This window comes from Lemur catta, chromosome 27 (assembly GCF_020740605.2).
Source record: "Lemur catta isolate mLemCat1 chromosome 27, mLemCat1.pri, whole genome shotgun sequence".
In the NCBI taxonomy this organism is placed as follows: domain Eukaryota; kingdom Metazoa; phylum Chordata; class Mammalia; order Primates; family Lemuridae; genus Lemur; species Lemur catta.
Genome location: NC_059154.1, coordinates 726929 through 754542, shown reverse-complemented (window position 1 = coordinate 754542; position 27614 = coordinate 726929). Strand labels below are relative to the sequence as shown.

Here is a 27614-nt window from a genome sequence, read left to right as displayed (position 1 = left end):
TTCTACTATTCTTTCCGATTTTGTTTCTATTTCAAATTTTCCATAATAAAAAGTTTCCAAAGATACCATGAAGAGGGTCAAAAACAAGCTGCAAACAGGACAAGGTATCTGTAGCCCATATAATTGGCAGAATATTACTGTTACAGAATATCTACGTTTAATACGCTTAATACGCCTTTGGCCCCGTGTCCTCATTATTGGTCAAGGAAATGCAGAATAAAAAATGAAGCCAGATATAGTTTCAAACTCACCAGATTGAGGAAACTTAAGAAACTGATCACTGTGTTGGCTTTGAGGAAAACTCTTGCACATACCCTGCTGATATGGGAGGCGAAATTATAGGACCATTTGGAAAACACTGTAGCCTAAATGGAAATGAATAAACACTGGCATAATTCAGGAGCAAGCATATTCTCTGAGTAGCACGTACCAGAGAGAAGATAGGGCACATGTGACCAGGAAGCATCTAGGGTAATCCTCACGGGAGCCCCTTGTACACGGACCTAGTCAAAGATCGGATGAAGATACTTCCGACTGATTCGTGCAGTGCCATTCTCTAGCAGCGCTGATGAACTGCAGCTTCCTGTGTAAGCGAGGAGTATTCTCCAAACAGAAGGTTTCCCCTGGCACACAAGTTACCCAGAAGGAATCCAGAATGGTTCCACATCTATTCTATAAACTGTGAAATTAACAAACTACCTCAATGAGATAGTCCTATAACAGAGAACAAAAACTTTCAAAGGAAAAGCAAGGAAAAGGATGACAGTCGAGATGGGATTTGTTTGGGAGAAGCGTTTTTGTGGTTCCACGCCTTGAGAAAAAGATACACAGCGGCTTCCGACATATGCATCAACTCCCATTTTTATAAGGTGAGTGGTGGGGTTTTGGTATGGTTAATTCGATTTAATATAATAATCATAATGATAATCATGATCATTATCATCATTCTTTAACATATCCCTTTCCCAAATTAAAAGGAAAAGAGAAAGAAGCAGATTGTAAGTTTCTAGTTATAAACCCTGTTTAAATGGGATTATTTATTAATGTGGGGGAAATGATTAGTTTGGGGACTCTGTGTCCGTCTATCGAGGACTACGGGATAGCCTCTCCATCGATGGGAGCCATCATGTACGTTTTTGCTAAGTTTTCCATCGAAGTTGGCACCTTTGCCCCGTAGGTGCTGGGTGGATTTTCTGTGACTTTGAATGTTATCCTTTTCAAGAATTGCATTCATTATTGTGTATTTGCGAGGAAACAAGAAATATCGAAACTATCGATCGAATGTTGATTTCATCTAGAGCTATCTTGCTGGACTCACCTAGGATTTCTACAGGTCTCCCGCGCATAGGGGCAAACATTCTATTTTGAGAACCGTAGGAGGTGAGGAAAATGAAGAAAGGTGATTTTCCTTTCCCATATATTGTTAGTGTTTTCCCTTGTTGTAGTATGTTTTTGGAGCGTCTCTTGCAGTATCGAACAGAAGGATTTCCTATCGACACCCTGGTCTTGCTCGTGACTGTCCAAAGAATGCTTCTACTTCTTAATCCTTCAGAATATGTTCTAAAGATTTAGACGTTTGAAAAGTGTTTCTAGATGTCTTCGCATCTGGATTCTTAAGTTATGTTCCCGTGAACGGATAGCCAACTGTTTAGATTCTGTTCTTCTGCATATATGGATAGGATCCAATTTTTCCTTTCCCAGGGTGGTAACGTGGTCATCTCCTTGGACAACTTTAGACTGTGTCCTGAATTCAGAGCCGGTCGGTCCGAAGTTCCGGAGGCCCGGGCCTGCGGCAGGTGTGTGAGGGGCGGCAGCCTCGGGGACTGAGCCTCCACATCTGCAATCTGACCCTCTCTCCAGGGGCCACGGGGCGGGGTCCGGGCCGGCCGGGGGCGGGAGCCGGGGCGGGCGCGGAGGGCGAAGGCCCCCCCTCCCCTTCCCAGCCCAGGGGGGCGGGGCAGAAAGAGAGGCAGAGCAAAAAGCCTAGGGCTTTCCCGGGATTCCCAGGCGGTCTCCCATCCAAGTACTAACCGGGCCCGACCCTGCTTAGCTTCCGAGGTGAGACGAGATCGGGCGCGTTCAGGGTGGTCTGGCCGTAGACGAGGGCGGCCGCCCCCGGACGCCTCAAGAGGCCGAGCTGCTGCGACGCGTCCCTCCCTGCGCAGTCGGGTCCCTCCCGCCGCCCTGGCCCTTCGCTAGCCCACCTGCCCGGATCGGGGTGGGGGTGGGGGGCCAGGCGGAGCCTGACGGGTCTCGCGCGCGCACCCTCCCACCCCCACCCAAACCACGGACGCACCGCCGTCCCACAGCCCGAGGAGCAGACCCACGGGCACGCGCGCAGGGACAGGCTTCCACGCGTGGGAGCGGAGGGCCGGAGCCGGAGAGTGCGCGAGAGAGGGCCCTCCGCCGGCCCACGCGAGGGCACGGTGGGGAGGGGCTTTGGGGCGGGGCCGGGAGGAGGAGGCAGGGCCGTGCCTGCCGCTGGTCCGTCACCCGGAGGTCCTGAAGATCTGCAGTGTCCCCCCCCACCCCGCCACCCCACCCCCGTCTGGGGAGGACCGTTCTGCCCCGATTCCCCTCAGGGCCTGCGTGTGGCAGCAGCCCCCGCGCGGGGGCGGGGGGCGGCGCGGGGGGCCAGAGCCGGCTATCCTGTGGCCCGCCGGGGTGGGGTTTGGGGTGTGTAGCCAGGGGTCAAGGGGCCGGTGGGTGGTTTGGGTTTGGGTGCGTGCGCTCCGTGTGCTGTTGTGTGTCCTCTCTGCCCAGGTGGCCAGCGACTCGCCCTGTGCGGCGCGCCGGTGTGTCTCTCGGGAGCCCCGTCGGCGGCGAGGAGCCCGCCCGGCGTGAGGCCCGGGCCCCAGGCCCGGGTGTGCGGCGGAGAGAAAGTGCACGGTGGGCCGGGTGTCCGGGGGCCCAGGACACGGTTTGCCGCCGTGGGCTGTCCCGCGCCGGGTGTACGCGATGTCCCGGAGTGCGGGGCGGCGGGTGCGGGGTCGGGGGGAGAGGAGACCCAGCGGCACTTAGGGATCCCGCCGCCCGGCCCCGGCCCGGTGTGGGGCCCAGGGTTGGGGCTCCGCTGCCGGCCCAACGGAACGCCTGGGACGCTCTGCCGCTGCCGCCACCTGGCGGTGGTGCTGCAGCGGGGGAGAGGGGAGGAAGCCCCGGGCGGGGGCAGCGGGTCGCGCCGAGGGGGGGGAGGGGCCGGGGCCCGAGGGCGAAAGTGGGGGCGGGCGCAGAAGGCGGGGGGCCCCCCCACCCCCGACCCCCCGGCGGGCGGGACAAAAGAAGAAGCAAAAGCCTACAGCACCCGGTATTCCCAGGCGGTCTCCCATCCAAGTACTAACCGGGCCCGACCCTGCTTAGCTTCCCAGACCAGACGAGATCGGGCACGTTCAGGGTGCTATGGCCCTAGACGGCAGCGGCCGTCCCCGGACGCCTCGAGAGGCCCAGCTGCTACGCGGCCCTCCCGGCCCAGCGCCCCCCACCCGACCCCGCGCCCTCCTGCTGCCCAGTAGCCTTCAGAGCCTCGCTCTCTAGCTGCTACATACACACCAAACACTCAACACTTTGCCACACACACATACACCAATGACAACAAAATTCAAACACTCAATAGCACATCTATTCGAAGCACGGAGGACACAAACGGGAGGACAATGTGTGACTTGTCACATTCTACAGACGTCAGGAGCCCACAGGAAGGCTCAGGGAAATATTCCAAAGGAGTGTGACGTGGCTCAGAGCTCCTTGGACATGAGCAGACTGGCTTCGGCGGACGGCAGCTCTTACATTTTCACAGTGGAGCCGGAACAATAGAAGGTTCCTTCCTTGCCTTTCCTACTTCATGCAGTAGGAACCAGTCCACGGTTCTATGGTGCATGGCTACGGTTATTCTGTGGGATCCTGCAAAGAAGAAATGCTGTTGGTGTCTTTGGGTACTGGGAATCTGGGTGTGAGAGGAAGAGGTGAAATCGATAAAGTAATGTAAAAAAACTCTCAGTTCTCAGTTTGAACTTGGATTATCAGTGGAAACTCAATGTGTTTTCCTGTAATTTTTTTTTCTTTTCTTTCTCTCTTTCTTTCTTTTTTTTTTTTTTTTTTAAGGTTTTCCACGGAAAGTGCTGAGACATAGGTGCGAACTCGACACTAGTGCATTTCACCAGCATCTAGATTGTGGTCTCCGCCAACCATCGTTATTAAACGGTCCTAAGACTTACTGGAGACATACGCTGACTTGAAGTCTGGGGCGGGAAACGCACGCTTCTCATACTGGGAAGCGCGGACGCTACTATATCCAACAGGACGAGGGTCACGTCAAAAGACACAGGAACCAGAATGAGTAGACTCTCACACTTCATCCAAATTTGAGTTTAGCAGGCCTACAAAACACCTCCAGAGAGTTGCTTTCTCTAGATGACTGTAATCTTTCGTATAAAAGACTCTCGAACATATTCCAAACTACACTTTAGCATGCCTACAAGACGCCAGCCCAGAGTTCAATTCCCTGCCTGAATGTAAACATTTCCTATATGTTATTCTCCTACTTTTTCCAAACTACAGTTCAGTATGCCTAAAAACCACCACTCCAACATTGCTTTATCTGAGTGATTGTAAGCATTCCTATATATGACTCTTACACTTCATTGAAAATAGACTTTAGCAGGCCTACAAAACACTCCCCGAGAGTTCCTTTCTCTAGGTCTCTGTAAGCTTCCCTACATATGACTCTCGAATTTTCTCCAAACTATAGTTTAGCATGCGTACAAACACTACCACATAGTTGCTCTCTCTGCCTGAATGTAAGTGTTCATATATAAGACTCGTACTTCTTCCAAACTAAACTTTAGGATGCCTAAAAACCAACACCCCATCAATGCTTTCTCTGAGTGAATGTAAGCGTTCCCATATATGACTCTCGCACTTCTTCCACAGTAGAGTTTAGCAGGCTTAAAAGTCACTCTCTCTCCCCGGAGAGTTGCTTTCTCTAAGCAACTGTAAGCTTTCCTATATATTACTCTTGAACTTCTTCCACACTAGAGATTAGCATGCTTATAAAACACCACCCCATAGTTGTTTTCTCTGCGTGAATATAAGTCTTCCCATATATGACTCTCACACCTCATCCAAAGTAGTATTGAGAAGACCTAACAAGCACACCTCGAGAGTTGTTTTCTCTAAATAATTCAAGCTTTCCTATATATTACTCTTGAACTTCTTCCAAACTAGAGATTTGCATGCCTACCGAACATCACCCCATAGTTGCTTTCTCTGAGCGAATGTAACTATCCCATGTATGACTTTCACACTTCATTCAAACTAGAGTTTAGTGTTCCTACAAACCACCACCATGACATTGCTTTCTCTGAGTGAATATAAGCCTTCCCATGTATGACTCACACTTCATCCAAATTAGAGTTCAACAGGCCTACAAACCACCTCCAGAGAGTTGCTTTCTCTACGTTTCTGTAATCTTTCCTATATAAGACTCTCAAACTTATTCCAAACTACAGTTTAGCATGCTTACAAAACATCACCCCATAGTTGAATTCTCTGTGTGAATGTAAGCGTTCCTATACATGATTCTCCTACTTTGTCCAAACTACAGTTCGGTCTTCCTAAAAACCACCACTTCAACGTTGCTTTAAGCTTAGTGTATGTAAGCGTTCCCATATATGTCTCTTACACTTCTTTTAAAGTAGAGTTTAGCAGGCCTACAAAACACTCCCTGAGATTTCCTTTCTCTAAGTCACTGTAAGCTTCCCTACATATGACTCTCGAAATTCTACCAAACTACAGTTTAGCATGTGTACAAACAATACCCCATAGTTGCTTTCTCTGTGTGAATGTAAGCGTTCCTATATATGACCCTTGTACTTCTTCCAAACTACAGTTCAGTATGGCTACAAACCACCAACCCATCATTGCTTTCTCTGAGTCAATGTAAGCTTTCCCATATATGAGTCTCACACTTAATCCAAAATGTTTAGCAGACTTTCATTCCTATATATGACTCTCACACTTCATCCAAACTAGAGCTTAGAATGCCTAGAAAACAGCACTCAAAATTGCTTTCTCTGTGTGAATGTAAGCGTTCCTATATATGACTCTCGCACTTCTTCGAACTACATTTTAGTGTGCCTACAGATCACCACCCCCCATCATTGCTTTCTCTGAGTGAATGTAAAAGTTCCCATATAAGACTTTAGTACTTCTTCCAAAGTAGCGTTTAGCAGGCCTAAAACCCACCCCCCGAGAGTTACTTTCTCTAAGTGACTGTAACCTATATTACTCTTGAGCTTCTTCCAAAATAGTGATTAGCATACTTAAAAAACACTACCCCATAGTTGCTTTTTATGCGTGAATGTAAGAGATGCTATATATGACTCGTATGTCTTCCAAACTAGAGTTTAATATGCACACAAACCACCAACACAGCGTTGCTTTGTGTGAGTGAATGGACGCATTCCCATATATGACTCATACGTCAACCAACATACGGTTCAACAGAGAAAGCAACAGTGGTGTGGTGTTTTGTAGGCCCTCAATAATCTAGTTTGGATGAAGTGTGAGAGTCATATATAAGAAAGCTGAGAGTTACTTAGAGAAAGCAACTCTCGAGATGTGGAATGCAGGTCTGCTAAACTCTATCCTAACACTTAACTTAACCCCTAACCCTAACTGTAAACCTTACCCCTAAACCTAACCGTCAGCACTTTAACACTTAACATTGGACATAACTCTAGCCATTAACCCTAACCCTAACACTTAATGGTAACCCTAACCCTAACCCTTAAACCTAATCCTAAATCTTACAACAAATACTAACCCTAACCTCAATTCCTAACCTTAACCCTAACCCCTAAACCTAAATCTAACACAAAAACCGAACCCTCACACTAAAACCTAAACCTGAACCCTCACAGTAACCCTAACCCCTAAAGGCAAACCTCTAACACTAAACCTAACCCTAACCTAAACATAACCCTAGACCTAAACTTAACCCTAACCCTAACTCTAGCCCTAGCCCTAGCCCTAGCCATAACCCTAACCCTAAACCTAACCCTAACCCTAAACCTAAACCTAGCCCTAGCCCTAGCCCTAATCCTAGACCTTTCCCTACCCCAAAACCTAAACCCAAGCCTAGCCCTAAACCGAGCCCTAAACCTAGCCCTATACATAGGCCTAGCCCTAACCAAAATCCTAACCCTACCTCTAACCCTAGCCCAAACCCTAGCCGTAGCCCTAGCCCTAGCACTAACCATTGCTCTAGACCGAAACCTGGCCCTAGCCCTAGACCTAGCACTAAACATAGCCCTCGCCCTAGCCCTGACCATAACCTTAACCCTAACCCTAATCCTAGCCTTAGCACTAGCCCTAGGCCTAGCCCTAAACCTAAACCTTGCCCTAACACTAACACTATCCTTAATCCTATCCCTAACACTAACCCAAACAACCCTAACACCTAAACTACACCTAACCCTAACCCTAACCCTAATCCTAACCTTAACAGCCCTAACCCCTACCCTAACCCTAACACTGAAACTTAACCCTAACCCTAACCCCAAACCCTAAGCGTAACCATAACACTAACTGCTAAACCTAACCCTAATGCTAACCCTAACCCCTAACCCTAAACCTAACCCTAGCCCTAGCCCTAGCCCTAGGCCTAGCCCTAAACCTAACTCTAGCCCTAACCCTAACACTATCCTTAACCCTATCCTTAACACTAACCCAAACAACCGTAACCCTTAACACTAAACATAACCCTAAACCTAACCATAACCCTAACCTTAAAAACCCTAACTCCTAACTCTAACCCTAACCCCTAAACCTAACCACAACCCTAACCCCAAACCCTAAGCCTAACCGTAACCCTAACTGCTAACCCTAACCCTAACGCTAACAGTAACCCAAACCCTAACCACTAGTCTTAAATCTAATCCTAAGCCTAACCACTAAACTTAACTCTAATCCTAACCCTAACCCTAAAGCAAAAGGTAACCCTAAAACTAAACGTAACTCTAACACCAAACCCTAAACTGAACCCCTAATCCTAACCCTAACCCTAACATTACCCTTAAACCCTAACCCTAAACTAACCCGTAACCCCTAAGGCTAAACATAACCCTAACGCTAACTCTAAACTCTAACCCTAACGCTAAGACTTACCCTAACAATAACCGTAACCCCTAATCCATAACCCTTACCTTAACCCTAACCCTTGCCTTAACCCTAGCCATAGCCCTATCCCTAACCCTAATGCTAACACTAACCCTCAACACTAACACTAACCCTAACCCTAAACCCAACACCTAACCATAAACCTAAGCCTAAGCCTGGCCCTAGACCTAAGCCTAACCCTAACTCTAGTCCTAAACCTAGCCCTTAAAGCTAGCCCTAGACATAGGCCTAGCCCTAACCATAATCCTAACCCTAACCCTAACCCTAGCCCTAGCGCTAGCTGAAGCCCTAGCCCTAGCACTAACCCTTGCCCTAGACCTAACCTGAGCCCTAGGCCTAGACTTAGCCATAAACATAGCCCTAGCCATAGCCCTGACCCTAACCCTAACCCTAAACCTAATCCTAGGCCTAGACCTAGCCCAAGGCCTAGACCTAAACCTAACTTTAGCCCTAAAACTAACATTATCCCTAATGCTATCCCTAACACTAATCCTAACAATCCTAACCCCTAACACTAAACCTAACCCTAACCATAACCCTAAGCTTAACAGCCCTAACCCCTAACCCTAACCCTAACCCCAACCCTAACACTAACCCTAACAACCCGAAACCTAATCCTAAATCTAACACCTAAACTTAACTCTAAACCTAACCCAAGCCCTAAACCTAAAGTTAACACTAAACCTAAACTTAAACCTGACCCCAAACCCTAAACTTAACCCCTAATCCTAACCTAACCCTACCGCTAAGCCTAACCCTAAACCATAACCATAACCCTGACACCTAACCCTAAGCCTAATATAATGCTTAAACCCTAAACATAATGCTAAGCCCTAACCCCTAACGCTAACCATAACCTCTAACCCTAACCCTAATGCTAAGATTAACCCTAACAATAACCATAACCCCTAATCCGTAAACCTAAACTTAAACCTAACCCTAACACTAACCTGAACCCTAACCGCTAACCCTAACCCCTAACAATAGCACTATCCCTAACCTTAACGCTAAAACATAACCCTAATCCTAAACCTAACCCTTATCCTAACCATAACCCCAAAACCTAACCGTAACCCTAAGCCTAAGCCTGGACCTAGCCCTAACCCTAACCCTAACCCTAGACCTAATCCTCACCCTAACCCTACCAGTAGCCCTAGCACTAGTCCTAGCCATAACACTAACTCTAAACCTAACCTTAGCCTTAACCCTAACCCTAACACTAGCCCTAACCCTAACCCTAACCATCGCCCTAGCCCTAGCTCTAGCCCAAACCCTAGCACTAACCCTAGCCCTAACCCTAACCCTAACCCTAGCCCTAGCCCTAACCCTAGCCCTAACACTAGCCCTAGCCCTAGCCCTAGACCTAGCCCTAACTCTAACTCTAAACCTACCCCTAATCCTAACCCTAACATTTAAACCTAATCCTAACCCTTAACCCTAATCTTAACCCTTTACCCTAACCCTAACCAATAACCCTAACACTAACCCCTAACTGGAAACCTTACCCTGACCTTAACCCCTAACCCTAACACTTAATGCCTAACCCTAACACTAATCCCAAACTCTAACCCCTAACCCCTACCCTTAACACTAACCCTATCCTCTATCACCAAACCCCTAACCATAACCCTAACAATTAACCCTCACCGTTTAACGCGTTAAAGCTCACCCTAACCTGAAACCTAATAGTTAATCCTAAACTTAACCTTATCCAGTAACCCTAACTGTAAACCTAACCCTAACTCTTAACCCAAAACCTACACTAACTGTTAAACTTAACCCTAACCCTTAACCCTAACGCTAACACTAACCTTAACCCTAATACTAACCCTTAATCCTAACAGAAAACTAACCCTTAACCCTAACCCTAACCCTTAACCCTAATCCTCACTCTTAACCCTAACCGAAAACCCTAACCTTAACACTTAACCATAAACCTAACCCTAACCGTTAAGCCTAAACCTAACACAAACACTTAACCCTAATACTAACCCTTAACCCTAACCCTAACCTTACCATTAACCCTAAACCTAAACCTTAATGTAACCCCCAGCCCTAACTGTAAACCTTGCCCCTAACCCTAACCGTCAACATTCATCCTAGCCGTTAACACTCAATCTAAACCTAACCCTTAACCCTACTCCTAACCCTTACCCCTAACCATAAACCTAACCCATATTAACCCTAACACTAACCCCTAGCCCTAAACCTAACCCTAAACCCTAACCCTTACCTAACACCTCACCCCTAACCCTCACACTAACCCTAAACACTAACCGCAAACCTCTAACCCTAACCCTAACACTTAACCCTAAGACTAATCGTTAAACCTCACCCTAACCCTTAACCCTAAACCTAACCCTAACCATTAAACCTAACCCTGCCCCTTAACCTTAACCCTATCACAAACCCCTAACCCTAACCCTAACCCCTAACCCTAACACTATGAACCCCAATCCTAACTCTAACACCTAACCCTAAAAATAATCCTTAATGCTAACCATAACGCTAACCCGAAAACTTGACCCTAACCCTAAAGCCTAACCCTAACCCTTAACCATAACCCTAACACTTAACTGTAACCCTAGTCCTGACCTTAACACTTTAACCTACCCTTAAACCAAACCCATAACCTTAACCCTAAACTTCACCCTTAACCTTAAACCTAACCATAAAGGTAACCCTAACATTAACCTTTAAACCTAACGTTAACCCTAACCCTTAAATCTAATCTTAACACTTATCGCTAACTGTGACTCCTAGCACTAACACTGAATACTAACCATATTCCTAACCCTAACGCTATGTCCTAAACCCAACACTTAACCCCTAACCCTAACATATACCCCAAACTTTAACCCCTAACACCTAACCCTAACAATAACCCTAACCCCAATCCCAAAACCCTAACCCTAAACCTAATGGTTAACACTCACCCTTACTCTTAACCCTAACCCTAACACTTAACCCTAAGACTGTTAACTCTAACCATAACACTTAAGCCTAACCCTAATGCTTAACCCTAACCATTAACCCTAACCCTAATCATAACACTTAACCCTAAACCTAAACCTAACTGTTAACCCTAACCCTAAACCCTAACCCTAACTCTTAACCTTAATACTATCCCTTAACCCTAAACCTACCCTTTAAACCTAATCCTAACGCTTAACCCTAACCACTAACACGAACCCTAACCATTAACCCTAACCCTAACCATTAACACTCACCCTAAACCTTAACACTAACCCTAACCCTATCACTTAACCCTAATCCTTAACCCTAACCCTAACACCTACTGCCTAAACCTAACACCCTAACCCTTAAAATCTAACTCCTAACCCTAACACTAACCCTAACCCCTAACCACAAACCCCTAACCCTAACCATAACCATAATTCTCACACTTCTTCCATTCTCGGTGTTAAGCAAACCTACAATCATCCCATGCCATGCGTGAAAGGAGGCTCTGCCACTGTGTCCTGCATGAAACCCACGGGCCCATACCCAGTGTACGATAGAGGGGGTTCCCGGCGACAATCCCAGCCCTGTAACCCACCACCCTAGTGCAGCCAGGACATGTGCCCTAAGCATAAACTCTACCCCTAACCCATAAACCTACCTCGAAACATAACACCTAAACCTAAATCGATTGCTCACGGTAACACGTAAACCTAATCCTAACCATAACTTAATCCCATAAACATACCTTAATGCATGACTTACCCTGACAACAGCCCCTATCCCATAATTGTAACCCTAACTCCTACCCATAAACGTAACACCTAAACCCTAACCCTTACCCTAAAGCCTAGACCTAACCTAACCCTAAACCTACCCTAACCCATAACCCTAACCCTAACCCCTTACCCTAACACTAACCTGGGACCCTGATCCTAACCCTAAACCCTAACCCTAACCATAACCCTTAACTCTAACACTAACCTGTACCTGAAGTTTTAACCATAACCCTAAAACTAAAGCACAAACCGTAACCATAGCCCTGAACCCTAAACCTTACCTAACCGTTACCCTTAACCTAAACCTAAACCTTAACCCTAACTGCTAACCTTAACCCTAACACTTATCCGTAACCCTAACAGTTAACCTTCACCCTAGCCCTTAACCCTGACCCTAACCCTAACACTTAACCCTAACCCACACCCTTACCCATAAACCTAACACTAACCTTTAATCCTAACCCTAACCCTAAAACTAACCCCTAGTCCTAACCCTAACACTAACCCTAACCCTAAACCCAACCCTAACTCCTAACCCCTAACCCTCACACTAACCCTAACCCCTAACCCGAAACCTTGACCCCTAACCCTAACCCTAATTCTCACCACTTCTTCCATTCTCAGAGTTAAGCAAACCTATCCTGCAGCCATGCCATGTGTGACATGAGGCTCCACCTGAGTCCTGCGTGACAGGCAGGGGCCCATGCCCATGGTAAGATGGAGTGGGGTCCGTGGGTTTGTAGGCTTGCTAAACTCCAGTTTGGAAGAATTGCGATAGTCATATATAGGGTTCCTTACATTTACTTATAGAAAGCAACTATTTGGGTGTGCTTTCTACGCTTGCCTTACTCTAGTTTGGATGAAGGGGGTGAGTGCTATATAGGAAAGTTAGCATTGAGTTAGAGGGAGCATCTATGGGGGGTGCTTTTTAGGCTTGCTAAACTGTAGTTTGGAAGAAGTTCGAGAGTCATATATAGGAACGATTTCATTCATTCAGAGAAAGCAGTTATAAGGAGTTTATTTGTAGGCTTGCTAAGCTCTTCTTTGGAGGAAGTCGAGAGTCATATATAGGAATGCTTACATTCACATAAGGCATCAATGGGGGGTGGTTTCTAGGCTTCCTAAACTCTAGTTTGGAAAAAGGGGAAAGTCATGTATAGGAATTCTTACATTCACTTAGAGGAAGGAACTGTCTGCGGGGATTTGTAGTATTGCTAAAATCATAGATTGGAAAAATCGCCAGAGTCACATATAGGAATGTTAACATTCACTTAATGAAAGCAACTATCAGGGGGTGGTTTCCAGGTTTGCTATACTCTAGCTTGGAAGAAGTGCGACAGTCATATATAGGAAGGCTTACATTCACTCAGAGAAAGCAATTATGGGTGGGTGCATTGTAGGCATGCTAAAATCTAGTTTGGAAAAATTTCGAGAGCCATGTATAGGAAAGCTTACAGTCACATAGAGAAAGCAACTACAGGGGGTGGTGTGTAGGCTTGCTAAACTCGAGTTTGGAAGAAGAGCCATAGTCATATATAGAAACGCTTAAATTCATTCAGAGAAAGCAGCTTTTGGGGATTGGTTCATAGGCTTACTCAAATCTAGTTTGCAGGAAGTGCAAGAGTCATATATAGGAAGTTTTACATTCACGCAGAGAAAGCAACTATAGGGGTGTTTTGTAAGCATGCGAAACTAGCTTGTAATGCGTGCAACAGTCATACATAGGAATGCTTAAATTCACTCAGAAAAAGCAACTATGGTAGGGGAGTTTGTAGGCATGGTAATCTCTACTTTGGAAGAAGTTCGAAAGTCACATATATGAAGGCTTATATTCACTCAGAAAAAGGGGGGGTGTTCTTTTGGCAAGCTAAACTCTAGTTTGGAGGAAGTACGAGAGTCATATATAGGAACACTTACATTCACGCAGAGACAGCAACTGCAGGGTGATTTTTGGTAGGCATGCTAAAAACTCTAGATTGGGAGATGTCCCAGAGTCCTATTTAGGAAAGGTAACAGCCACTTAGAAAAAGCAACTGTAGGCGGGTGGTTTGTAGGCCTGCTAAACTCTACTTTGGAAGAAGTGCGAGAGTCATATATGGGAACGCTTACATTCACTCAGAGAAAGCAACGATGGGGTGGTCGTTCGTAGGCACACTAAACTATAGTTTGGAAGAAGTACTAGTTATATATAGGAACACTTAAATTCACGCAGAGAAAGCAACTATGGGGTAGTGCTTGTACACATGCTAAACATTCACTCAGATTACAGCAACATTGGAGTGGGGATTTTTAGGCATACTGAACTGTAGTTTGGACAAAGTAGGAGAATCATGTATAGGAACGCTTACATTCACGCAGAGAATTCAACTATGGGGTGGTGTTTTGTAGGCATGCTAAACTGTAGTTTGGAAGAAGTCCAAGAGTCTTATATAGGAAAGATTACACTCACCTAGAGAAAGCAACTGTCTGGAGGTGGTTTGTAGGCCTGTTGAACTCTAAGTTGGATGAAGTATGAGAGTCTTATATAGGAAAGATTGCAGTCACCTACAGAAAACAACTCTCGGGGGGTTGTTTTTAGGCCTGCTAAACTCTACTAGAGTTAGTTTTGTAGGCCCACTAAACTCTATATTCAATGAAGTGTAGGAGTCATATATGACAACGCTAATATTCACTCAGAGAAAGTTGCTTTTCCTCCATGAATGTAAGCGTTCCTATATAGGACTCGTTCTTCCAAACTAGAGTTTAGGATGCATACAAAGCACCACCCCATCGTTGCTTTCACTGAGTGAATGTAAGTGTTTCCATATATGACTCTCGCTCTTTTTCCAAAGTAGAGTTTAACAGGCCTACAAACCACTCCCCGAGTGTTGCTTCCTCTAAGTGACTGTAAGCTTTCTTATATATTATTCTTGTACTTCTTTGAACCTAGAGATTAGCACGCTTACAAAACACCACCGCATAGTTGCTTTCTCTGCATGAATGCAAGAGTTCCCATATATGACTGTTACACTTCTTCCAAAATAGAATTGAGAAGACCTACCAAGCACCCCCTGTGAGTTCCTTAATCTAAGTGACTCAAGCTTTCCTATATATTACTCTTGAACTTCTTTCAAACTAGTGATTTGCCTGCGTATCAAACACCACCCCATAGTTGCTTTCTCAGAATGAATGTAAGCTTTCCCATGTATGACTCTTACACTTCACCAAACTAGACTTTAGTATGGCTACAAACCACGACCTCAATGTTCCTTTCTCTGAGTGAATATAAGCGTTTCCATGTATGACTCTCACACGTCATCCAAACTAGAGTTTAGCAGGCCTACAAACAACCTCCAGAGTTGCTATCTCTAGGCGACTGTCAGCTTTCCTATGTAAGACTCTCGAACTTCTTCCAAGCTACACTTTAGCATGCCTGCAGAACACCACCCCATAGTTAAATTCTCTGCGAGAATCTAAGCGTTCCTATATATGACTTGTACGTCTTCCAAACTCGAGTTTAGTATGCCAACAAACCACCACTCCATTGTTGCTTTCTCTGAGTGAATGTGAGCCTTCCCATATAGGACTCCCACCTGAACCAAAATAGAGTTTTGCAGGCCTACAAACCACCCGCCAACACTTCATTTTTCTAAGTGCCTGTTACCTTTCCTAAATACCACCACCCCATCATTGCTTTCTCTAAGTGACAGTAAGCATTCCCATATATGACATTACATTTCATGGAAAATTGTTTAGCAGGCCTAGAAAACACTCCCTGAGAGTTCCTTTCTCTAAGTCATTGTAAGCTTCCCTACATATGACTCTCGAAAAGTCTCCAAACTATAGTTTAGCATGCGTACAAACACTACCACATAGTTGCTTTCTCTGCGTGAATGTAAGCGTTCCTACCTATTACGCTCGTATTTCTTCCAAACTACCGTTCAGTATGCCTACAAACAACCACCCTATCATTGCTTTCTCTAAGTGAATGTTAGCGTTCCCATATATGAGTCTCACACCTAAACCAAAATAGAGTTTAGGAGGCCTGCATTCCACACCGCAAAGTTGCTTTCTCTGCGTGAATGTAAGCGTTCTTATATATGACTCACGTACTTCGGAAAAACTGTTTACTGGGCCTACGAACCATCACCCAATCATTGCGTTCTCTGAGTGAATGTAAGCGTTCCCCTACTTGACTCTCGCACTTCTTCCAAAGTAGACTTTAGCAGGACTACAGACCAGCCCACGAGAGTTGCTTTCTCTAAGTGACTGTAAGCTTTCCTATATATTACTCTTGTACTTCTTCCAAACTAGAGATTAGCACGCTTACCAAACACCACCGCATAGTTGCATTCTCTGTATGAATTAGAGTTCCCATAAACGACCCTCACACTTCTTCCAAAATAGAATTGAGAAGACCTACCAACCACACCCTGTGAGTTCCTTAATCTAAGTGACTGAAGCTTTCCTATATATTACTCTTGAACATTTTCCAAACTAGAGGTTAGCATTCTTACAAGAAAACCACCCCACAAATGCTTTCTCTGCATGAATGTGTTTCTATGTATCATTCTCGTACTTCTTCCCAACGGCAATTTAAGACACTGGAAGTTCTCTCAAACTAGAATTTAGCATGCCTACATAACACCAACCCGGAGTTGCTTTCTGTGCGTGAATGTAATCGTTCCTATATATGACTCTCGTACTTCCAAACTACAATTCATTATGCCTAAAAACCACAACTCTAATGTTGCTCTCTCTGACTATAAACATTCCCATATATGACACTTACACTTCATTGAAAATAGAGTGTCGTAGGCCTACATACCACCCCGGGAGAGTTGCTTTCTCTGTCACTGTAGGCTTCCCTATATATGAATTTCGAAATTCTCTAAACTGTTGTTTAGCATGCGTACAAACTTTACCCCATAGCTGCTTTCTCTTCGTGAATGTAAGCGTTTCTAAGTATGACTAGTACTTCTTCCAAAGTACAGTTTATTGTGACTACGAACCACCACCCCATCATTGCTTTCTCTGAGTGAATATAATCGTTCCCATATATGACTTTTGTACTTCTTCCAAAGTAGAGTTTAGCAGGCCTACAAACCAACCCCAAGAGTTGCTTTCCATAAGTGACCTTAAGCTTTCCTATATATTAATCTTGAACTTCTTCCAAACTAGAGATTAGCATGCTTGCAAAACACCACCCCATAGTTGCTTTCTCTGCGTGAATGTTAGCCTTCCTATATATGACTTGTACGTCATCCAAACTAGAATTTACTATGCCTACAAACCACCACACCATCGTTGCTTCTCTGAGTGAATATAAGCGTTCCCATGTATGTCTCTCACAGTTCATCCAAATTAGAGTTTAGCAGGCCTACAAACCACCCCCTGAGAGTTGCTTTCTCTAGGTAACTCTACTCTTTCCTATATAAGCTCCTTGAACTTCTTCCAAACTACACTTTAGCATGCCTACAAAACACCACCCCTTAGTTGAATTCTCTGCGTGAATGTAAGCATTCTTATACATGTTTCTCCTACTTTTTCCAAACTACAGTTCAGTATGCCAAAAAAGACCACCACTCCAACCTTGCTTTATCTGAATGAATGTAAGCGTTCCCATATATGACTCTTAGATTTCATGAAAATTGAGTTTAGCAGGCCTAGAAAGCACTCTGCGAGGGTTTCTTTCTTTAAGTCACTGTAAGCATCCCTAGATATGTCGCGCCACACTCGCCTGCAAGGACGAGCAACAAACTGGAGTTCTTCCAACAGCAGTTTAATGAGGCATCTAGTCTAGTTACATGGCGAGAGACCCCGAACAGGAAGGACAGTGGGCTTATATACCATTGCAGGTAGTCGTGGCGGGAAGTGATTGGTAGAGGGCCCTGACAAGGCTCCCAGCAATGATTCTATTGGCTATGTGCTCACCCGTAATCAGAGACCGCTCCCAACAGCTCCCCCTTTTGTTTTGCAACACAAGCTTTGGGGACTCCAACCTCAACGTCCGGATCCAGGGGGTGGAGTCCCTGAAGCAGGTGCAAAGGCCACCGTCTCCCGTGCAATGAGCAGAGACTCTGGGAGGTGCAACGGCTGGTAAGGGGGTGACACGCCACAATCTGGTGCAATGGGGAAACCCCTCAGAGTGCATGGGCCATGTCACGCTGTGCGAGAGGGGAGGCGGTCTTGACCTTCGGAGCGTAACATTTGTAGCCAGATGCCAGGGGATTGACCACACTCGAGGGCGGCTAGGGCTTGGGTAACCACCACTCGGTCCCTGCGGCGCTGTGCACGAACGCCCAGGAACCCCCAGATCACGAAACCTGCTCCCAGGATCCCCATGAACCCTAGGGACCCCAGGCCAGCCCAGTCCTGAAGTCCTCGGACTATTGACTGAAATGTAGGAAAGAGACCATTGGTCCCTGTCAAGTCCAGGCGTGTGGAGTTAACTGCCGGGTCAAGGCGGTAAATTGACTAGACCAGTGTCCTGTCAACATAGCAGATAATTGACGAGACTTGTTGGCCGCGGCGGAAGCATTATCAAACGGTACCGCGGTAATGCATAGTCCTGTGAAACGCCATTCGCAGCCTAGCTGTGCCAGCTGCCATAAGGCATCTATTTGCTCCTGGACCAAGTCCACACGTTGGTTCAGTATCATGATACCACCCTTCAGATGCGCGTTGACGGCGGATTGTGTGTCCAGAGCTGTAGCCACAGATGCCGATAGGTTGTTCAGCGTCTGTGCTGTCTGAACAGAGCCTACCACTGCAGCCGTAGCGGCTGCCAGTGCGGCAGTCACTGCCAATGTGGAAATTACAGCTGCAGTAACGCCAAAATCTCTTCGCTGTCGGAAAAGGGTCAAGGAGCTAGGAGCCTCCACCGGCCAAGGAATATGCCGAGGCATACGGGCAACAATTGCCATGGACTGGCTGGAGGCATTCCAGCAACGGGCATAGGAGCAGTTTGCCGTGGAGCAATTGAGAACACCAGGACCAGTGGAAGTAGCAGTGATCCAGATAAAAGGGGGCCAGAGGCAAACAGGTGTGGAGGGGAAAGACAGATTACGCTGCTGAATAGCGTGGACCGACGTCTCAAATGTTGAGGAGGAGTTCCATGTAAGAGTTCCATGCAAGGCCCAAAGAGGCATTAGTAGCGAACAGCCGGGGGAAGATCTGGGCATCATGGGTCACCGGCATCGGTCTCGGGAACACCGACAGGATGGCCCAGCGCCGGTCCGTCGTCACCGATGCGGCCAGCAGCAGAAAGGTCAGGAGCAGCAGCATCCCCGGCAGCGGACGCCCCATCATCTGAATCCTCCACATCCGCCAACCGCTGCACTCGCCGCGTTAAGCGTGCCGGGACCCACACTGGATCAGGAGTGTCCTGCGGGAAAACACAGACAGCTCCCCTGGACCGGCTCACAACCGGATCCGGGCCTTTCAATTTGTTAAGCAGGACATCCTTCCACAAGACCTGCTCTGATAAAGGGGAACCGGGGTTGGCGTGGCGGTCCGCAGCAGAGCGCCCCTGATCATCCAGCAAAAGAAAATTTAAAGTGAACAAGGTGAGAGAGAGCACAGGCTTAGGGGTACGTAAGCCCAAAGGGCTCGTCCCCGTCTCCCCCTTTTGTTTTTTGAGATAGGCCTTTAAGGTGCCATGGGCACGCTCTATGATACCCTGGGCCTGGGGGTTGTAGGGAAGGCCCGTGCGGTGCTCCACACCTAGGCATGTGCAGAATTGACGAAAAGCTTGTGAGGTATAGGCAGGGCCATTGTCAGTTTTGATAACCTGAGGTTTACCCCAGGCAGCCCAAGCCTCTAAGCAGTGGGTGATGACATGACTTACCTTTTCACCTGTCAAGGGAGTGGCATGAATTATGCCAGAGCAGGTATCAACAGAAACATGGACATAAGAAAGAGTGCCAAAGGAGGAGTAATGAGTGACGTCCATTTGCCACAAGTGGAGTGGCCGAAGACCACGAGGATTGACACCTACATGAGGTGCTGGACGAAAAGGTGCACAGGCCGCGCACTGCAGCACAATATCGAGTGCGGCTGCCCGCGAGAGGCCAAATTTGAGACGTAACGTCAGTGAAGGAGTATGGTATAGAGAATGAAACTGGCGAGCTGCCTCCAACGGAGAGCCAACCCAATAAGCGTGAGTGGCATGATCCGCCAGGGCATTGCCGCGCGCCATGGGGCCCGGCAAAAGGGAATGGGCCCGAATGTGCGTTATAAAAAATGGGGACCGGCGCGAATGGATGGCAGCACGGATAGCACAGAATAAGGAGAACACCGTGCTGCGAGAGTTAAGAGAATGGGCTGTTTCCAAGTGACGGACAGCCTGAACAACATAAGCAGAATCAGAGATTATATTAAGGGGCTCTGGCACGGTTCAGAGAACCAATTCAACGATAGCACATTCAACGTGCTGGGGAGAAGAGTAAGCGAAGCGGGCCGTAAACACCTGATCATTGATTACATAGCTACCGGTGCCTGTGGATGACCCGTCAGTATAAACAATGGTAGCCCCAATTAGAGGCTCAGGGGAAGTCAGATGAGGAAAGATAAGCTGATTGCGAAGTGCAAACTGAAGAAGGGGATGTTTAGGGTAATGGTTATCTATGTCTCCTGGGAAGATACAACAGAGTACTGCCCAAGAATCTAAGGAAGAGCAAAGGACTTGAGTCTGGGACTTGGTGTATGGGAAATGAATAACTGTAGGGTAAATACCGAAGTGGGAAAGGGACAACGAAAGCCCAGATAAGGCCAAATCCGCAACCTGCGTAGGATAATGTTCTATAGCACACCGCGGAGAAGCATGTGAATGAATCCACATCAAAGGCCCGTCCTGCCAGAGTACTGCCGTGGGCGCCACGGGAGAGGGCAAGAGGCACAAGGAAAAGGGGCGGTCCGGTTGGATGCGGACCAACTGAGCTTGCTGAAGAGCTTCCTCGACCTTAGCGAGAGCCTGCCGAGCCTCAAAGGTGAACGAACGGGGGGACAGTATATCAGGGTCACCCTCCAATATTTGAAACAGAGGGCGCAGCTCAGAGGTTGGGAGATGTAAGAAGGGGCGAATCCAATTGATGTCGCCAAGTAATTTTTGAAAATCATTTAGAGTGTGCAGAGAATCTTTTCGAATTTCAATCTTTTGGGGTCGAATAGAAGAGGGACCGATACGAGCCCCCAAGAAGGTGCCTACATCGCCTTCCTGGACCTTTTCTGGGGCAAAAGTTAGGCCAAAAGAAGATAAGCTGTCACACAAGGCGGCATAGGCTTTGTGCATCACTGAGGTGTCAGAGTGGCAAAGCAAAAGATCATCCATATAATGGAGAATCTGGACACAGGGAAAGGCCTGCCTCACAGGGAAAACTGCTGCCGCCACATACAGCTGACACATGGTAGGACTGTTAGCCATCCCCTGAGGCAGGACCCTCCACTGGTATCACTGACCAGGCTCCTGATGATTAAGGGATGGAAGCGTAAAAGCGAAACGCTCCCGATCATTGGGGTGTAGCGGAATGGAAAAGAAACAGTCCTTAATATCAACAATAAGAAGTTGCCAATGCTTAGGCAAAGCGGACAGAAGCGGGAGGCCGCGCTGCACTGACCCCATCAGCTGCATCTGGCGATTGATTGCGCGGAGATCGTGTAAGAGCTGCCACTTGCCAGATTTCTTTTTGATAACAAAGATTGGTGTATTCCAGGGACAGCGAGATGGCTCCAAATGGCCCATGCGGAGCTGCTCAGAGACTAACTCTCGAGCGGCAGTAAGTTTGACTGAAGGCAGGGGCCACTGAGGCACCCAGACCGGCTCCGCTGTTAGCCACGGTATGGGTATAGCTTGCTCCTCAGTGACCCCTAAGAAAAACCCAGCCCTTGTCGTGGAGGTCGCGGCTCAGGTATAATGGGCTCTGCTCGGCCCTGTAGCCGGGGGCCCAGTCCTTTTCCAGGAACGCAGCCCATAGCACGCATCATCTGTTGACTCTGTGGAGAGAACTCATTAGTCAACCGAAAAGACATTTGCTTTAACACTTCCCGTCCCCATAGGTTGACAGGTATAGGCATAACATATGGCTGAAATGAACCCTCATTACCCTCAGAGTCCCGCCATTTGAGACGCGATGCACTCATGGCCGGGGCAGAGGCATATCCGAGGCCTTGCAGACTATGTGTAGAGGGAACAGTGGGCCAGGAGGAAGGCCACCATCGACTGGACATAACACTGGAATCTGCCCCGGTATCCAAGATACCTAAAAAGGACTTGCCCTGAACTTGTAATGTAAGTGTTGGTCTCTCTCCCAACTCAAGGGTCACATATGCCCCTACACCCCCCGAGGAACCAAAGCTCCCCTCCCCCCAAGGACAGGGAGCACTGGGAAAATGAGAATGAAGACTGGGTAATACTAACAGCTGAGCAATCCTGTCACCAGGGCAGATAGATACTACACCTCTGTGGGCCGAGGCTAAAATCTGAACAGTGCCTGTGAAATCTGAATCTATAACTCCTGGGTAAATAACTAAGCCTCGCAGTGTAGAGGAGGAATGACCTAGCACTAACCCCACCGATCCCGAAGGGAGAGGACCGCGAAAATCAGAAGGGATGGGCTGACATCCCATCCCGGGGGTTAATACTGAGTGGGTGGTGGCACAGAGGTCCAGTCCTGCGGAACCCGCAGTGGCTCTCCGGACCCTGGGGGCACCAGGGACGGCAGCTGCATCTGCGGGGGCACCAGTGGCTGTTGGACCGGTGGCTGCTGGAAGACCCCATACATTTGTGGGCCCTGGGGTCGAGGGCCCCTCCTCCCGTTTTTTGGCTGGTTAAATGTTTTAGAACGAGCACCAGGTGTGGAGGTTAAAGGCTGCAGCCAGCGTCCGTGAAGGTCCTTGACTGACCAACACTCGGAGGCTCGATGACGGCCCTTACCACACCGATGGCAGATTTCCAGTATGGAAGGCCGGGACTCCGACCGAAAGCGTGGAGGTCCCATAGAGCGGGTATTTTGGCTTTTGCACTGTCTCCGAATGTGTCCTTGTTGGCCACACTTAAAACAAGTCACTTCGGAAGTGTCCTTAGCGGCGAGGATGGCAGCCGCCAAGCCCGCATTGGTGGGAGGGCCTCCAATTTCTCTGCAAGCTTTTAACCATGCACTGAGGCCCTTTCCCTTCCAAGCGGCAATAGCATGACGACACTCTCTCGTGCACTGCTCGAAAACCAACTGTTCCACTAATGGCATAGCCGAGTCGGCATCGCCGAAAATCCTTGCAGCGCATTCCACCATCCGAGCCACAAAGTCAGAAAACGGTTCTGCAGGGCCTTGGATGACCTTGGTTAAATTACCTGCAACTTCCCCGCGATTAGGCAGTTGTTGCCAGGCTCTTATAGCCAATTGATTAATCTGGCCATAGACCTGAATGGGAAAATTAAGCTGATTATTCTGCCAGCGACCCTGTCCTAAGAGCATATCGGCATCCCAGGCAGGCTGGCCCTGCTGCGCGTTCTGCCGAGCTTGATTAATACAGGCTTCTTGATATATGGATTTGCAATCTAAATATTGCCCCATGGATAGACAGGCCCGCGCGGTACCAGCCCAATCACTGGGGGTCATGGCATGCGCACTTAGCCGTTCCAGTAGGCCACGGGTGTAAGCGGCATTGCACCCATAAGCCTTGACAGCTTCAACCAAAGCTTTTAGTTGCTTGTGATCTAGGTGTTCATGAAAGCGATGTTGATTAGCGTCCTCAAAGACGGGGAAAGCAAACTCCCTCTGTATCTTCTTTCTAGCTCGGGGAGGCACAAACGAGGTTCCGCCCTCCATATTTAGAGGGGCGGATCCCGCAACGGGAAAAGGAGGGGCAGTAGCGTACGGGGGCGGGCGATTACACTCCGCCTCATATCTAGCCGCCGCCTCCTCCAGCTCCGCCTTCTCCTGAGGAGACAGCCCCTCCTCCGCCTCGCGAGAACGCGAACGGGAAGAAGAGCGAGACGATGAAGAAGAACAGGAAGAAGAAGGACGAGAGGAAGAAGAGGAGGAAGAGGAAGCCGACATGTGGAGGGAGGCCATTTTGAGAGCCACCTCCTCCATGTCCCTTTCAGGCGGCGGGCGTCCCCGCCGTTCCTGTTTACCCGCGGACTTACGTTTCCTTTCCGGCCTTTTCCTCAGCCGCCCCGGCCGAGCCGGACCCACTTTGCCTCTCTCAGACATACTATCTTGATAATCACTGAGTACTTGCTGACCTTCCCGGACCGGACCGCTGCAACGGTCGTCCTCTAAACAGGAGCGCACCAGTGCCCACACAGGGAGAACACACTCCCAAAGGGGACCAGACTCTCGGGCACGGCGAAGGTCCTGCTCTAGCTTATCCCAACTCGGAATCATTAAAGACCCCGAGTGGAGAAACCATGGGGCCACCCAGTCCACGTCCTGCACAAAATGGCGCAGGACACGGTCAGGGATAACTAGGAGAGTTCCCCATGGGGTAGGTCACAAGCACCCGGTGCCAGCGTCAGAAGAGGACAGGGGTCCAAAATAAAGCCGCCCCAGCTGCTGTGGTTCTGAACTCACCTCCAAAGAGGTCATCTCCGCCGGTGCGAGAAGTTTCCGGGTTTCGGCACCACTTGTCGCGCCGCACTCGCCTGCAAGGACGACGCAACAAACTGGAGTTCTTCCAACAGCAGTTTAATGAGGCATCTAGTCTAGTTACATGGCGAGAGACCCCAAACAGGAAGGACAGTGGGCTTATATACCATTGCAGGTAGTCGTGGCGGGAAGTGATTGGTAGAGGGCCCTGACAAGGCTCCCAGCAATGATTCTATTGGCTATGTGCTCACCCGTAATCAGAGACCGCTCCCAACATAGATATGAGTCTCGAAATATCCAAAACTATAGTTTAGCATGCCTACAAACACTGCCACATAGTTGTTTTCTCTGCGTGAATGTAAACATTCCTAAATATGACTCTTGTACTTCTTCCAAACTACAGTTCAGTATGCCTACAAACCACGACCCCAACGTTGCTTTCTCTTAGTGCATATAAGCGTTCCCACATATGACACATACACTTCATTGAAAATAGAGTTTAGCAGGCTTGCAACTCCCCCGCCCACACTTCCTTTTTCTAAGTGGCTGTTATATTTCTTACATAGGACTCTGGAACTTCTCTCAAACTAGAATTTAGCAAGCCTACTTAACACTAAGCCGTAGTTGCTTTCTCTGCGTGAATGTAAGCATTCCTATATGTGACTCTCGTAGTTCTTTGAAACTACAGTTCACTATACCTAAAAACCACAACCCTAATATTGCTGTCTCTGAATATAAACGTTCCCATATATGACACTTGCACCTCATTGAAAATAGAGTGTTGTAGGCCTACATACCACTCCCAGAGAGTTGCTTTCTCTGTCACTGTAGGGTTCCCTGTATATGAATTTCGAAATTCTCCAAACTGTTTAGCATGCGTACAAACTTTACCCCATAGCTGCTTTCTCTGCTTGAATGTAAGCATTTATATATATGACTGGCACTTCTTCCAAAGTACAGTTTATTCTGACTATGAACCACCACCCATCATTGCTTTCTCTTAGGGAATGTAAGCGTTCCCATGTAAGACTCTCACAGTTCATCCAAATTAGAGTTTAGCAGGCCTACAAACAAACCCCTGAGAGTTGCTTTCTCTAGGTAACTCCAATCTGTCTTATATAAGCTCCTTGAACTTCTTCCAAACTACACTTTAGCATGCCTAAAAAACACCACCCCTTAGTTGAATTCTCTGTGTGAATGTAAGCGTTCCTATATATGATTCTCTTACTTTTTCCAAACTAAAGTATGCCAAAAAAAAAAAAAACCCCACTCCAAAGTTGCTTTGAGTGAATGTAAGCGTTCCCATATATGACTCTTACATTTCATGAAAATAGAGTTTAGCAGGCCTAGAAACCACTCTCCGAGGGTTTCTTTCTCTAAGTGACTGTAAGCATCCCTATATATGATTCTCGAAATTTCCAAAACTATATTTTAGCATGCGTACAAACACCACCACATAGTTGTTTTCTCTGCGTGAATGTAAGCGTTCCTATATATGATTCTCGTACTTCTTCCAAACTACAGTTCAGTATGCATACAAACCGCCACCCCATCCTTGCTTTCTCTAAGTGAATGTAAGCGTTCCCATGTATGAGTCTCACACTTAAAGCAAAATAGAGTTTAGGTGGCCTGCATTCCAAACCCGAGAGTTGCTTTCTCCAAGTAACTCTAAGCTTTCTTATATATAGGCTTTAGAGTAAGGGTTAGGGTTTAGGTGTTACGGTTATGGCTCGGAGGTAGGGTTAGAATTATGGGATAGGGTTTCTTGTCAGGGTAAGTGTTATGCATTAATGTTCATTAAAGGGGATACACTTAGGGTTATAGCTAGCTTTACATGTTACAGTGAGCAACAGATTTAGGGTTAGGTGTTATGTTTAGGGTTAGGGATACTGGTTGGGGGTAGTGTTTATGCTTAGGACACGGGCTCTGTCTCCACTAGGGGGGCACGTTAGGAGTCTGGAATTGTCGCCAGGAACCCACTCTATCCTACACTGGGTATGGGCCCCTGGGTTTCATGGAGGACACAGTGGCAGAGCCTTCTTTCATGCATGGCATGGGAGGATTGTAGGCTTTCTTCTGAGAATTAGATTTAGGGTTATGATTATGGTTGGGGTTAGGGATTAAGGTTAGTGTTAGGGTGAGTGCTTAGTGTTAGGGCTTATGGTTATGACTAGGTTTAAATTTTGGGTTCATGGTTATGGGTAGGGATATGGGTTAGGGTTAGGGTTAGTGGTTAGGGTTAGTGTCAGGGATAGGTCTAGGCATTAGGGTAAGGGTTAGAGTTAAGGTTTATGGATAGGGTTAGGTATTAGGGATATTGTTAAGGGTTAAGGTTAGGCTTAGGTTTTAGGGTTATGGTTTAGGGTTAGGTTTAGGGTTGTTTGTAAGGTTAAGGTTAAGGTTAGTGGTTTAGGGTTAGGGTTAAGGTTTAGGTGTTACAGTTATGGCTAGGAGGTAGCGTTAGAGTTTTGGAATAGTGGTTGTTGTTAGGGTAAGGGTTATGCATTAAGGTTAATTTAAGGGGTAGGGTTAGGTTTAGGGTTATGGTTAGCTTTGTGTGTTAAGGTGAGCAATAGGGTTAGGGTTAGATGTTATGCTAAGGTTAGGGTTATGGGTTAAATGTAGTGTCTATGCTTAGGGCATGGGCCCTGTCTGCACTAGGGCGATGGGTTAGGGTGCTGGGATTGTCGCTAGGAACCCACTCTATCGTATGCTGGATACGGGCCCTTGGGTTTCATGTAGGACACAGTGGCAGAGCATCATTTCACGCCTGGCATGGGAGGATTATAGGCTTTCTTAACTCTAAGAATGGAAGAAGTCTGAGAATTAGATTTAGGGTTAGGATTATGGATAGGGTTAGGGATTGACATTAGTGTTAGCGTGAGGGTGTAGGTTTTGGGGTTAGAGTTAGGGTTAGGGTGGTTTTTGGTTAGGGTTAGGGCTAGAGATGTTATAAGTGGTAGGGTTAGGCTTAGGGTTATCATTAGTGTTAGGGTTAGGGTTAGTGTTTTACAGTTAGTGTTATGGTTTAGGTACTACCGTTATGGTTACGGGTAAGGGTTAGAGTTAGGATTTAGAGGTTAGGTTCAGTGTTAGTGTTAGGGTTAGTAACAGCCTTAGGGTTAGGTGT

General features: G+C 47.3%; 2 pseudogenes; both read right to left on the bottom strand.

Annotated features, from left to right (window-relative positions):
* Positions 1-1980: 1980 nt before the first annotated feature.
* LOC123627845 lies at positions 1981-2101 on the bottom strand (annotated as a pseudogene).
* A 1191-nt stretch (positions 2102-3292) lies between these two features.
* On the bottom strand, positions 3293-3411 carry LOC123627803 (annotated as a pseudogene).
* Between the last annotated feature and the right edge of the window lie 24203 nt (positions 3412-27614).